We start from the raw sequence: 15,303 nt of genomic DNA on the forward strand, positions 1-15,303 counted from the left end.
CATACATATATCAGAGATATATGTATGTTCGATATTTTTCAGCGTGCTCTTCGAGCGCATTACTTTAATATAATATCAGACATTTTCAGCACACCCTTCCTGTGCATTATACAAGACATACATGTATATATCAGAGATATCAGGATGTTTCATATTTTTCTCCGCGCCCTTCGGGCGCCATACTTTAATATATCAGAGATATATACCAGAGATATCTTGATGTTTGCTAAGTGAAAGTGTACTATTATGAAATCTCCATTTCATATGAAAAGCATGACAAATTCCTGATACTTTCTGTTCTCTCTATGAGAATTCAGTATGAGAAAGCAACATGCACAAATATCAATGTTACAAGAAAAGGTCATCTCAGACTCTGCACACATCAGATTTGGCTAAAATGCCTGTCTATGGCTCCTCAGGAGATTTAATTGGATGGCTGGCAAGTCTTAACACCCATCAAAATTTTTGATTTACAGCTTTTTCCTCTTTGATATTAATGATTGATGATTGACATCCATTTCTGTACAACAGTTCAGGACATCTGGTTAAGCATAGAAAGTGTGAAATACATTCACAGCTCATTCAAAATGTACTGTATTCAAACTTTAAGATTGACACTTTGAAATTCCTATCTTACAACTGACATGCCAACAATTTCATTAAAACACTTAATGACTGTTAAAATATAAATGTATGTAAAATATAATATATACGGTATATGTATATTATATATATATATATATATATATATATATATATGTGTGTGTGTGTGTGTGTGTGTGTGTGTGTGTGTGTGTGTGTATTACAGTATTACCGGTATATTATTACATATTACAGTTATCGCGTGCAGGGGGGGGGGGTCACCCTGTTTTCAAACTTTGGAATGGGAGGGTCACCCTGTTTTCAAAATTTGGAATAGGGGGGGTCAGCCACTTTTTGACGTCGGCAAAAAATAATCCACCGCCCCCCCCCCAGGCCAGTCCCTAACTGCCACTTCAATTTCTCTGTCATGGGGGCTTAGCAGATCACTGGCATTGCGTCTACAGCTCCATTTTTCTTTAACTTGAAGTACCAATGTCCTTAATATTTCATGCGCGTGTTTATACTCTCAAAACCTTTCCAATTCTTTTCTGATCTACTACTTTATGGGGATAATTTTAAAGCTCTCGGTGTAAGAAATTTTTTCACCGTCTTATCGAAAATTTTAATTTTCTCCATAGAGTTAACACAGGGATGACGGCCATTTTGGATTTCAAATATCGGTAAATGTTTGATGATTTGTTTCTCTCGGTTACCCCTGATTTTTACTCTTTATTTACAAGGGAATGGTCGAAAGATTTTTCGAGGAAATTTTGAGCAAAAGCATAAGTCTTTCACTTTCAAACACACTCAAATAGCGTGCAACGTTGTAATAATTTTAACGTAAAAGTTAAAAACAATATGAGGAAATATGTAACTGATAGTCATAATTAACAGGACCTTGGTAATAGACGATGTTACGCTGATGCGAGATCTCGCGAGACTTTAATACATGCCCGCAGAAACAGGTTTCCAGCTTCGTAATACAAGTCAAACTTTGTATGGAACTAGAAAAAGCGCAGAACTGAGCAAAGATTGCAACTTCATATATTTTATGCAGTATTTAACGTAATTAGCGACTTGTCCTGTTTTATGCAGTTTGTCCTGTGTTGCGAGAACACGTCTACTGCGAACCACATATTCTCGCGATATCCCGGAATGTCTCGCGCGGTTCGGAACATGGTCTATTTCACCGCTGCTTTGTACCAAACATGGATTTTCTGTCTTCTTGCTCTCCTGAATTTTCATCACAATAAGTAATAACACTGTAAATATGAAATATGTGGCGTTCTACGATATGCTGATGTGCTTTATCCGCCGAATGTCAGTGAACGGCTAAGGAAAAAGAAAACAGTTGTAGTAGAGCTTACACCATTTTCAGTAATAGAGCGCGAAGCCACTGCAGTGAACTGCAATAAAACTGATCACACTAATTAGTTTTAGCTGTAGCCAGCTGGCAAAGTCGACAACATGTCCCATGCAGACAGTTTGTCTGGGAAGTTAAAATAAAAAAGAATTGTACATTGACCAGTGCATGGTAATGTTACATTGTATCTCAATCTTGAACACAGGGTGCCAATCGTAAACTCTCATTACAACCCGAGCCTCAGACAGAGCTAGTTTTGCCTTTGTACAAGCTGACTTTTTGTCTGTATCAAGTAGCCTTGTTCAACACCAAAGTGGCCACGGCTACAGCTGAAAATAATAAATGTAAGCAGTATGGCGCGTAATCCATGCCAAAATTAATACCTTACATTTTGAGCCAAACTTCATTCAACTCTCGCTCAGTGCGACCCAACTGTGGCCACCTTCATTCGGCTCTCGCTCAATGCGATTCAACTCTCGCTCAGTGCGACCCAACTGTGGCCACCTTCATTCGGCTCTCGCTCAATGCGATTCAACTCTCGCTCAGTGCGACCCAACTGTGGCCACCTTCATTCGGCTCTCGCTCAGCGCGACCCAACTGTGGCCACCTTCATTCGGCTCTCGCTCAATGCGATTCAACTCTCGCTCAGTGCGACCCAACTGTGGCCACCTTCATTCGGCTCTCGCTCAGCGCGACCCAACTGTGGCCACCTTCATTCGGCTCTCGCTCAGTGCGATTCAACTCTCGCTCAGTGCGACCCAACTGTGGCCACCTTCATTCGGCTCTCGCTCAGTGCGACCCAACTGTGGCCACCTTCATTCGGCTCTCGCTCAGTGCGACTGTGGCCGACTTCATTCGGCTCTCGCTCAGTGCGACCCAATGTGGCCGACTTCATTCGGCTCTCGCTCAGTGCGACCCAACTGTGGCCAACTTCATTTAACTATCGCCCAATTCCATCCAATATTGTCGCCAACCTATCCAACTTCCACGAAACTCAATGCGACTCGTATGCATTCGCTTTCCGCCGCGACTCGTTTGAATCATGCTCCCTAGATTACCTTTGAAGCTCAACTCATTTGATGACTCTGCATTCGTCTTGCTTTTTGAGCTGAACGCATTCGTGTCGGGGATATTCTGTGTTTGGGGGGGCTTGGTTGGGGCGAACCATTTTTGAAATGGGCGCCACAGCATGCGATTCAAATGAAGACACTTTTGAGTTGAAACAAATCACACGTGATTTAGAGTCCATTGCATTTACTTATGTGAAGCTGATTCTATGTTATGTTATCGACTCTGATTTTACTTCCAATTGACCGTGCCAGAATGTGGTTCATGGTAGCCAACCCATCATTAAAGTGACCAACTTTGCCAAACAACACGAGACGTCACAGCGCGTCATAGCGACGTCACATGACGTCATTAATATATTCAGATGTTTTCTGTCATTGTCCTGGGGGATCCAAATATTCAACCCAAAAGTCTGTTGCGGAAGTCCAGATTTACAGTTCCAACAAAGTTCTTGTTATCACGTCGTCTAGCTATATAAATAATTCTGTTGTCTTCAATGGATTAGGAGTTCGTTCGCGAATATTGTTTCCAATAGCAATACATTAAACCAAGCGACGGTATACCGCTCAATTTCGACTAGATCCCTTTTAGAAAAAATTAACTTATTTTGTATTACATTTTTATTACCACAAATGTGATGTAAATTCTCCATTTACAAGCAAAAAAATTATTATTATTATTATTATTATTATTATTATTATTATTATTATTATTATTATTATTATTTTATGCTCTCGCTATCACTCGTGCATATGTCGTGAATTGGTCAAAATCTCGATGTATACCGTTGCTGGGTGTGCTTTATTGCTTAAATATTTAATACCGATTATTAGTCTAAGAATAAAATGATGTCATTCTTCCCATACCCGTTGTATTTAACAGAGTATCTAATTCTGTTTTGATTTTTTTGATTTTTCTCCCCTTTACAGAAATTTTATTCTCAATGTACTATTTCCCTAACCAACTGTAGGCCTACTGTGTAAGTCTTCTCATTCATAATATTAGATGACCCATTTTTTTAATGATATGAATATTGTCTGTTAATTATAATAGAATCATAGTACCAAAGATATTGCTTTGAAAGCTGTTTCCGAAGTTACGAGTCGCATTGAGTTTCGTGAAAGTTGGATAGGTTGGCGACAATATTGGATGGAATTGGGCGATAGTTAAATGAAGTTGGCCACAGTTGGGTCGCACTGAGCGAGAGCCGAATGAAGTCGGCCACAGTTGGGTCGCACTGAGCGAGAGTCGAATGAAGGTGGCCACAGTTGGGTCGCACTGAGCGAGAGCCGAATGAAGGTGGCCACAGTTGGGTCGCACTGAGCGAGAGCCCGAATGAAGGTGGCCACAGTTGGTCGCACTGAGCGAGAGTTGAATCGCATTGAGCGAGAGCCGAATGAAGGTGGCCACAGTTGGGTCGCACTGAGCGAGAGTGAATCGCATTGAGCGAGAGCCGAATGAAGGTGGCCACAGTTGGGTCGCACTGAGCGAGAGTTGAATGAAGGTGGCCACAGTTGGGTCGCACTGAGCGAGAGTGAATGAAGTTTGGCTCAAAATGTAAGGTATTAATTTTGGCATGGATTACGCGCCATATAAGCAGTTTATTGCAGTTCACTGCGGCAGCTTCGCGCTCTATTACTGAAATGGTTGTATTTCGGAGATTTTCAATTCAAGAGGATACAAGAGAGATGGTTTATGAAGTGACAAATTGCGAGGGTCTCTACTTGCGCCTTGTTTCATCCTTAGTAGGCATTCGTGATAAACTACGAATTACAATTACTACGTTATGTCTGTCACATAGCATGCAAAAATTACAAGTCTACTACAGTATCAAATTAACCTGCCTTATGACAAAGCAGCCAAGCATTTGACACCGTGAAAGCGCCAGTTAAATTTACATGGCGATACATGCTTACAATGTAAGCAATAATGTCGGCTAAATCGACCTTAATGTCATTTGAAATGATAATTGTACCTTGTGGTGCACATTGGAGTCGACTGCATATCCAGACATTAAATGATAAATGTTTTACTAATAATTCTGTTCAACTAGTATTGAAACCAGTCATCATGATCATGTTTGCTTCGATGCTGGAACACTGAGAGACATCGTTCGGGGGCTTGACCCTTTTATCGCCAAAATCAATTTTTGTCGTCTTTATAGAATATATCCAAGTAAATTTCATTCAAAGTTTTGCCAAAATTTTGATAAAAATCTGTAGCTAATGAAATGTGATGTCCATTTGGTCTAAAATTATCAAAAACATCACAGAAAAACTCATAAAAATTGGTAAAATGTTGCACTGAATTTTTTGGCGGGAAAAATTACAGCACTCAATTGACGGACCATTAGATCTTGGGAGGGGGGTGGTCAAAAACAGAAAAAAAAAATTTCAGAGCAGAAAGTTAGGAAAAAAAAAATCTTCAAACTAGTTTGCAAAATAAAAAAAAAATAAATAAGAAGACAAAGGCGAAAAAAAAAATCTGCAAAAGTCTTTAAAATTTTGAATTTTTTTAGATTTTACCGACAGTAAGCAACTTTCTGTATTTTTAATACATCCTCCCGGCACATTTTTAATTTTAATTTATACATTTAGAGTGACTGTATCCCTTATACTGGAAGTTGTGATTATCTTATCTTTTCAGGACTTTTGTATTCTGATCACTTGAAAATTATGAAATTATAGAGCCTGTTTTCTACTTGTTTCCTGCGTACAAACCAAGCAGGTACACTAGGTAAAACATTGAAACTATGGTATGGTTGTCAAGACAGAAAGTTGTATTTGCCTTTTAAGATCAAGGTAAACAGATGCAGGCCACATCAGTTTCATTTTTTTCACAGCATTTTATTGCAATGATAAATGCAAGAATGGTGAACAAGTAGAAACACGTCAATAATGATAAAACAACATATCAAGTCATTATGTATTATTTTGCTTTTAAAAAGGCATTTTCAATTCTTTTTCTCAAAAAACAGCCTCAAATAACAACAGCAACAATGTTTTAACATTCAACAATACACTACGTAGAATGCCATCTATCCAACAAATCCCAACACAAAAACACATAAAAGGGTTGAACTTTGAAAGTTTTCGATAGCAAATACTGAATAAATCTGCATGGTTAATCGTTTTTGTGTAGCAATTTCAAAGAAATTGGACAAGCCCTTTCAGAGAATACAGATTTTTTGACCATGAATGGCATAAATTGCCCAAAAAGACAAATATTGAAATTTCAACACATCTATACACATCCAATCAATTTGGACATGCTGCTACAGAGAAATAGATGTTTTGATCAAAAAAGGGCAACAATTGCTCTAAAAACACAAATATGCAAATTTCACTATATTATTTAGCTTATTTTAGCTTCTCAGCTTGTCAAAATCAATTGTAAATCATGAGATATGCATGATGTTTGGTGGGGTGATGTAGGCATTTCACCACGCAGTAGAAAGGGAAGCCAAGAAACCAAAATAGTCAATTTTCAAAACTATACGAAGCTACTGAGGAGCAAGAAGACCATGTTTCAGAGGAAGATGTGTAATCCGAAAAAAATGCTCCCAAGTGCCACCAAATAACACCATTTTAATCTCTATTTTTCAAAAGCTCCAACAGCAGGAGGGGGACACCCCCCTCCTGACCTCCCCCGGCAAAAATACTCCCCAAGTGCCACCAAATAACACCATTTTAATCTCTATTTTCAAAAGCTCCAACGGCAGCAGGGGGACACTCCTCTCCTGACCTCTTCCCAGAGACCGCTTGCGTGGCCGCTTGTGGTGCTTGGCACCACATGTTTGCCCTCTTTATCTTCAGACAGCGACGAACGAAAAAAAAATTATAAATCTGAAAATTTACTCTGAAAAAAAAATTTGCACAGCTAATCTCAATTGGAAAAAAAAATTTCAGAAATTTACAATAGTAAAAAAAAATTTTCACAATTTCATTGTGACCACCCCCCCCCTCCCAAGGTCTAATGGTCCATCCCCAGAGGGTCGAGAGTCCTTAGTATTCATCTCTGAAGCACATCCTACACAGAGAGATATTGTTCGGGGTCTTAAAGGTATACAGTCACCTGTAATCTAAATATGCCCATATATGGTCAAAGGGGCGTTCCTGGGTATTCAAAATGCCCATGTGAGGGGGCAGTTTTTAAAAAGCGGCAACCCGCTCAAAATCTGTGATTGATTAAATTTTCTCTTTCCATGGTAACTGTGGCAGGATTGGAACAGGTGACAGTATGCCATTAAATAGAAATATTTTGGGGTATTCTCTTATGATTCAGTTACTTTGATTTCTTTCCGGAATGATATTGTCTTGAGTGGCAGGAGACTTTATCTGTGTAGACTTATACTTGACTTTCTCCGGTAGTCGTAGAAAACTAAATCCAAATAGACTGTCCATTTCTAACTGTTGCCAGAGAATCTGCGACTTAACATCCTTTTATTTAGTGAAGGAAAACTGCTCGGAAAAATTGTGATGGTACCATTGAGGCGCTCTGCAAGAGTTTTTTTCTTCGGCTTGGCAACGTTGTCACACACATTTTGAAACTCTTGGAGTTAATATAAAGGAAACACGATTCGAACTAATTTGGGATAATTGGTTTTTCATATTTTTCAAATTTCTCAAAAAGTGTTGGGTGCTGCATAGCTTTATGTTGCAATATTGCAAATTACTCATAAACACAAGTGTGTAATTACATAGACTTTAAAAACGGAAGCAGTAGATTAAACCGACATTACTTCATCATTCAATTATCCCAAATTAGTTCCAATCGTGTTAGGATCTTTCTGCGTCGCCTTCGTCTTTTGCGAGTGAAAATCTACGTTTCAATATTTTCCAAAAGAGTTAAGACAGGAAGATCAGTTATTTTTTATTCCAGTGTAACTCGTTGCAGCTATTTGCTTAAATAATATTAGATGCTGGATGAAAAGTTAATATAGAGCTGATTTGCTTAAGAAAGGTATTGTTTTTAATATTTCCAACCTATATACAAAACAAAGCTAAAATACGCTTCGGGGCAGATGTACGGACTCTCAACTTTTCACGATACATTTTTGGTCTACAACTTATGGGGTCTCATTGGGAACCTCATGGAATAAATAAAATTTCACCGACTTACTTTTGTGAATATGACACGTTTTCTGCCCGTAGGGCTGCCACAGAAATGGCGGCAATTTTAAACGACAAGCATAGGTAAATAATAGATAATGTTGTTTTCTTAAGAATTTTTCGTGATGACACCTGATTTTTATTCTTGATTTGGAAAGGGGATGGTTTAGAGTCTCCTTGAGCAAAGTTTGAGCAAAACTTTATATGACATTCGTTTTCGAGTCACAAACTGCCTTCAAGGTATGAAAAGCTCCTGGATAATTCTTAGACGCCCCAATTTTATTCAAGAGCATGTGTTCAGCTGTAATAAGCAGTGGTTGCAACAGGTTTTCGAAGCAAGAAAGGTAACGCGTTATGTGAAAACAATACTTGCGTGTTTAAACTTCATGGGAAACTGCTCTACGCAGGTGGATTTACGGAAATAAATGAACATTAAAGCCCAACTAGCTGTATCTTTTAGCATTATTTTATGATTTTACTTTCAAGCTAAAATAAGTTTGTGAGATCGTCGCCCCGTGCGGAAAAGCGCTAGCGTGGAAAGTGTACGTATCTACACTGAAATCTTCACATAAACTGCACAGAATAGTCCAATGTAATGCATAGGGTGAATGTTTTCAACTGTGACATGGTGTGTTCTGTTTCCTTTGTAATATTTTTTTTTTTAACAAACTTTATTGACAGAAAGGAGGACAAAGGTATTAAAACAAGAAAAAAAACGAAAAACAAAGGGAAAAATATTACCAATGTTTGAAAATGGCCGGAAATCAAAATGACCGTTAAAATTTAAATTTACTTGTGAAATGTTTCACAAAGGAATGGTTTCCCAATGCAGGCTACACGGGGTAGAATTCAGAGAAAACCAGGAGAGAATAGGATGATATTTTGAGGTCAACAAATTTCAAGAGTTACAGCTAGTGGGGCTTTAATACAGGACTATCGCGACCCGGAATGTTATGAAATGACTTCTCGGCCACACGCTAAAATCTTCCATGGTACGATTCTTTTCAACCCCCTGCCTTGAACGATGTGAATTGGCGAATAAAGGCTGATATTTTGCATAGAGGGGGGAGGGGTGGGGAGAAGGAAGGGAAACGCTTAGCGATGAGAATGGGCGTAGGATGTTTGGTTCATGAAAGCCTTAGTACTACCCTTACTTATTCTTGATCAGGCAGACTTTTCAAAAGTTTCATGGCCTGCGTACCAATCATAACATTGCCAGTATTGCTGTATCGACACTGGTCAACGCAGAGGGCAGAAATATTTCTATATCCCAGTTCAGAATGATATGGCAAAATCAACCATAAAAATATCAAAGACGATTTTAATTTTTATCGCACCTGGAGAGGGCAAAGCAAGATCCTTCAACAAAGCCTGAAGACGACGGACTCATACTGGGATAACAGGTAACTCCCTGGTGCACTTGATGAATCTGACAAAGTTCACACTTTTTACGAAAGTCGTGTATTAGCTTAACGAGTTTTCCCAATTAGGATCTCTACATCTCCATGCACTCGATCATGTACTTGTCCGTGATCATACATTTCGCCTGACTGCATTATTGTTTCAGATGTGTATGTCGGTCACACCTCTAATGAAGTGACTCGCATATTATTAGTGGTTACTAGAATTATTGACTCCCACTTCGAGTTCATTAATGCCATCTTCAAAAACAGTGAGCAACAAAATTCCGTCCGCTTGAAGCTTTCAAGTTGTCCAGAGGTGTTGATTTTCTTCTACGAAACAGGTTGAAACGCAGTGATCTGTTACTTTTTGACATAGATATGGACTCTTATCCGTCTTAAATTGATTGATGTGTGTGATAATGAGAGATCAGACCCCGGCGACCCGCAATTTTTTATTCTTAATTTTGAAACTGAATTGTTGAAAGATTCCTTGATAAAAGTATAATTCTTTCAATTTCGAGGCACATACAACGTTAATTAATAAAGCTAACATGCCAATTTATTGGTTGTAAGTAAGGTTAAAGAATAAATCTTAAGGTGGAGCTGCATGTTGCCAACACAGTTTTTTTCAAAGCTATATTTCTCATCAAAGATGACAAGGAAACTCTCTCATACTATATATTTTCAAAAAGCAGAGACTCTTGAATTTAGTATGGCATCAGCAGTTTACTCGAAGGATGAAATGGGAGTACAGTTGAAGTTAAAAACCTCAATTTTGGTATTAATGATCAAAATTAATTCATGTCAAAAACTCGACGCTGTTTCCTGAAATGTAATATTTCACTTGAAAGAAGAATATATGTAGAAAAAAAACGACTTTTTTGTTTTGCATAATCTATCCTCATTCGAAAATTGCATGGGTCGAAAGACTGACTCTCAAAAAAGTGATTAAAATCATGATAAGCAAAATTAAAATGCCTTCTATTCAAAATGTAAGAATTTTAATGCCCCCCAAAAAACGTTGTTCTGTTATTTAAGGTAGCTTTCCACCTTTACCGGGTTCTTTTATGTCGAAAACACAAAAATTTGGGTTTTCCCCCTGAAAAGTATTCAATTAATATTGATCTTCAAATGTGAAGAATATCTTGGTCTGAAAGTTTCTGTTTCTGGCTGAGATTTTGCGATAAAAATTCACAAATACGTAATATAAGCGGCGGCGCTTATGTATTTGTCGCATGCACTTGGACAATATCCGCTGTGAAAATCCCATTAACAGCTGCCATTAAGTGCCTGTGTCAAGACCATCGTGTGATACGTAGCGATCAGGCGCAGAACGGTGGATCGTACGTTTTTCTCATAGGGTGGCCGAATAGGATGTCTCTAAAACTGTGTCTCAGTTTATTAAAATAGGTCTTTAGAGTCGAGTTATCGCTGCTTAATTAGACGGCATTGTGAGACCAATCGATTGATAAACTTTGATACAACATTTTGAAAAAACTAAGACTTTTTTTAAAAAAAATCTGAGATATGGTTTTGTAGCAAATAATCTGAAGTGCAATTACTCGTTGACACCTAGACAATAGTCCCCTTACATTCTGACTTAAACTTTTTTACGTCAGTTTACCCAATTTCTGTACACTTTCACCAAAATCTTCACGAAAATTCACCGCCCATTAATTTTCTTGATCAAACAAAAAAAATCATAGAAATAGCTTTAAGGTGATATATAATACTTGGGTAGAAATTCACAACTTGATGGCAAAATTCACATTTGAAAAGAAGTCGCAAAGGTGGAAAGCTACCTTAAAGAACATAATGTGAAAATTTCAGAAAATTTGACCAAGCCAGAGCGGAGCTAAATTCTTTGGAAATCTTGAAATTGGGAGAAGAAAGAAGCCAGGAAATCGGGTGATTTGCATACATTTGCATAAATTAACTTCTTTATCACGCAATTTCTGACTGCTTGACGAGCTAAAAGGTGAATCCGACCAATATTTTAATCTTGGGTTAACAAAGTAATTAAAATTGAATGAATATTTTCCAAAAAAGTGATTTTTGAGTAAAATGCGCCATGTTGGGTAAACTCCCCCTTAATAGTGATGTCTCCGAAAAGAGACACGTGACTTACCCAATATATGTAGGTATATTCATTGTTTGCCTAATTAGTGTTTTTAATAGAGAAGACGACACTTGGTAAAATATTTCAATCCATTGGTCGACGTTCTGTCAGCGACAGAAGCAGTGTGGAAAGAAGCAGAAACTCTACTGCCTATTCTGTATTAAGGTAAGGTTTGGTATTAAGCTTTTCTAGCTCTTCAAACATGGAGGAACAAAAGCAATTTAAATCTTTTCATATTTCTGTCGTTCCTTTCTCTCTTCACACACAGCCGTTGAGATTCGGCGAAAGTCAACCATTTCAAATTCCTCATTCTTGTTTTCCATTTTAATCGGGGTCAGCTATTTTGTTAGTTTTACTCATACAAAGACATAAGATACAATTGGAAAATTGAATTTGTTTAACAAAATTAAACCCTGGCCGGTTTATATGATGCAACAGAGCTGTTGACGTTATTTTTAGTTTTTCCTTTACTTTTGGATGTAGAAATGACGTATCAATAGGCAACAGATAATTTCCTCGTTAGAGGTAGGGGACCTGTCTTAAACTTTTTGCAATTTTTAAAGTAAGAACAATTTTCATCGTCTTATTTTTGGAAAACGAAAATTAAGCTTTTCCTCATAGAGTTAACACAGACCATTTGATTTTCAAATATCGGTAAACGCAAGGTTATTTTTTCTCAACTACCAAAATTTTGCACCGTGCCTCTTAATTTTTAAGTTGATTTGGTTGGAGTCTGGTTGAATGTTTCACCGAGGAAAGTTTGAGCAAAGGTTTAAAGGGACAGTCCTAAATCCCCGTTTTTTTGCATCAGTGGTTGTTGAAATTGACTGTTTAAGTGATTTTAGTCCTTTGTTGTGTATATTTAGTCAGTTTGCAAAGAGATAAAAAGCTGAAAAAGAAAGCCCACTTAAGTCGTATATCGTCGAGGCGCATACTACCTTAAAGCCCGGCTCGAAATGAATCAGTGTTTGAGTGGGTGGTTATTGGGCATGGCTGTGCATAAGTAGTGTGTACGTAATGGCTTGAGCGTTGGCGATGTAATCAGTTTGCTCCACTGATCACGGACATTGCCGATAACGGTACAATAAAGAGGTCAATTAGCTGCAGAAAAGGAGTCTATCTAATGTACCGCAGCTAGCAATAGATTTTCTTCTAATACATGTAGCACAGTGAGCGGGACACAAACGGCAGGCGGGCTACTTTTTCATTCCTATTGCTGTGCTAGCGGTGTTTCTGGTTAGCGCGCGCGTCACTTGAACAACAGCGCGTCACCCTTTTTTTCTGTTTGTGGCCGGCGGCCGTGGCTGACACCAAACCAAAATGGCTGAAGAGATAGAGAAAAATTTTTGGAGGGCATGATCAGTGACTGCATGAACAGTATATATGTGACTATATTGATAAAACTATAAAACTGACCCTCCGCCCTTCCTTGAGGGGAAAAAATAAAATAAAATAAAATAAAATGCGCGTCGCCGCACCATTTTTCAAAGAAACACCTGACCAGAAACATTTCTTTTTTTTTTTGGCCTTATCCCGGCTGACTGAATTTATATATATTTATAGAAAGGGCAGGCATAACAACGTTAACATGTATCGAAGGAGAGTCGATCGATGGAGTGACGGAAGATAACCGTTTATCGGCAGTTTGAAGGGTTACCTCAATCGTCGTGAACTTCAAGCTCCCGCATGCGATGCAAAGCGAGGCCCGATGTTAATGGATTACATAAACCACGCACGTAGTTCTCATTTTCCCTTACAGTACCAGTCTGACATACAGTAGATGAGATGCGTGTTCAAAAATTGACATGTAAAATATGATGTCCGAATTTTTTTTGTTTTTATTCAACTGATTCTTGGCCTTGTTATATCACCACATCCCCATTTTTGTTTGGAAAGAGCGTGACGTCCGAATATCTTCCCCACACAACTCGAAGAGTATTGCCGTGCTTTCAATATTTTTACTGTTTCACAAAACATCTCGACAACACTATATATATGCGCTCTGGCCCAAGATCTAGCCTTTTTACGTTGGTCAGGTCAACCAGAGACAGTCTAGGTAAGGGTATTACATATGTGAAATTAAGACGGAATGTTGAAGACGGAAATACTTTCATTGATCAACAAAAAGAGAAAGAATAAGTCAGTAATATCAGTTCATTTTATCAATTGGAACAAAAGCAAAAGTCGGACCAGCACAACCAGAAAGAGCATTTCGTTCAACTTTATTTTGGAAAATAAAGTTCTCTGTGTGAACGCCGGTCGTACTGGCTGACATATGTTTCCTTCTTCAACCATTTTTTCACGGTTTTGCAAAATATATCGCCAACTATTCCTTTCAGTGCACTGGGCAGATCTGTCCACGTTTGCACGGAACAAGCGCCACATGGTTTAGGATATGGTATCGGTCAAATTAGGAAGGAATATTGATGATGAAAATGTGCTCGATTCACGCAGAGTCAGTAAATTTCAATTGACAGGGAAGGGAAAGAATTCTGTTGATTTACACGATAAGAAAGAAAGACAGTAGGTTTCCTTTTCGGCAAAAATGTTCATGTGACTCAATGAAAACCAATTTGAAAGCCGTTAACTAACAACCCTTCCGCGGTTATACCTTTTTGCCTGCTTTTCCAGAACAACCGTGGTTCGACGTAATCGTAACGCTGTTTTCCGCGCCTTAGAATATCGTTCATTTACCAACTGAAGAGGTTTTTAAAGGCAAGGTTATTTGTTCGAATGGAAGTTATTGAGATCGTGGTGCTGGAAACAGCGCCAACCAACACATACGATATTAAAAAAATAAATAGATAAAAAAATAAAAAAATTATACCTAAAACGTACATGAAAGCTTAATGTCGAATATTCTGAAACACAACGTATTTTAATTCAACTGAGAAATATATAAACAAATGCAGCATGGGCTTACCTGACATCATATTCTATGGAACTGAGAAAATTATAATTAAATCCACTCTCCGGTCAGAACATGAACTTCTAACATTCAGAACATTTGTCGAGGATTGCAATATCCTGCACCCTATGTTCAAATTGAGATTTGAAAATTCTATCGACAAAATCCATGTCCATATCTCATTTCATAGGTTGGATTCAATTGGCATGAAATTATGTAGGAAAACTGTTATTCTGTCAAAAATGTTGAAAACAAGCCATATTTGCACCCCTCTTTTGAAGTCACACAGCAGTCTTTTTGGTTAATCTCACTTTTGACACCTCTTTGACACTCAAAGAATCTAAAAATGCATTTACAATAGCAGTCACTCACTCTGAATGCAAGCACTGCCTTGTCAAACTTTCCTGAAAAACAGCAAATAATGACTTTCCCTTTTCAAACATTTATTAAAAACTAGGGGACCTCTACCATAGTTAATACACTAAGGACTCCCCAACTTCTTCTTATTTGGTCAGTTTTTCAGAAGTTTCAACAGGCTATAACTCTGCAATGCCTTTGAGCCCAAATGTCTAGTTTTTTTATTCCACATCGAATGTTGACTACTTTCATATTTTAATAGTTCTATTGAAGTTTATAACTGACGCTGTAGCCTTTCCAACCACCTTAAACCTTGACCTAGTGGTCTTCAAAGAGCAGAGATACATTCGAGAGAGAAGAATCGACTCTAAAACCCAAACAAAACCACCTGA

Source organism: Ptychodera flava (assembly GCF_041260155.1).
Source record: "Ptychodera flava strain L36383 chromosome 23 unlocalized genomic scaffold, AS_Pfla_20210202 Scaffold_23__1_contigs__length_28996876_pilon, whole genome shotgun sequence".
Lineage (NCBI taxonomy): Eukaryota > Metazoa > Hemichordata > Enteropneusta > Ptychoderidae > Ptychodera > Ptychodera flava.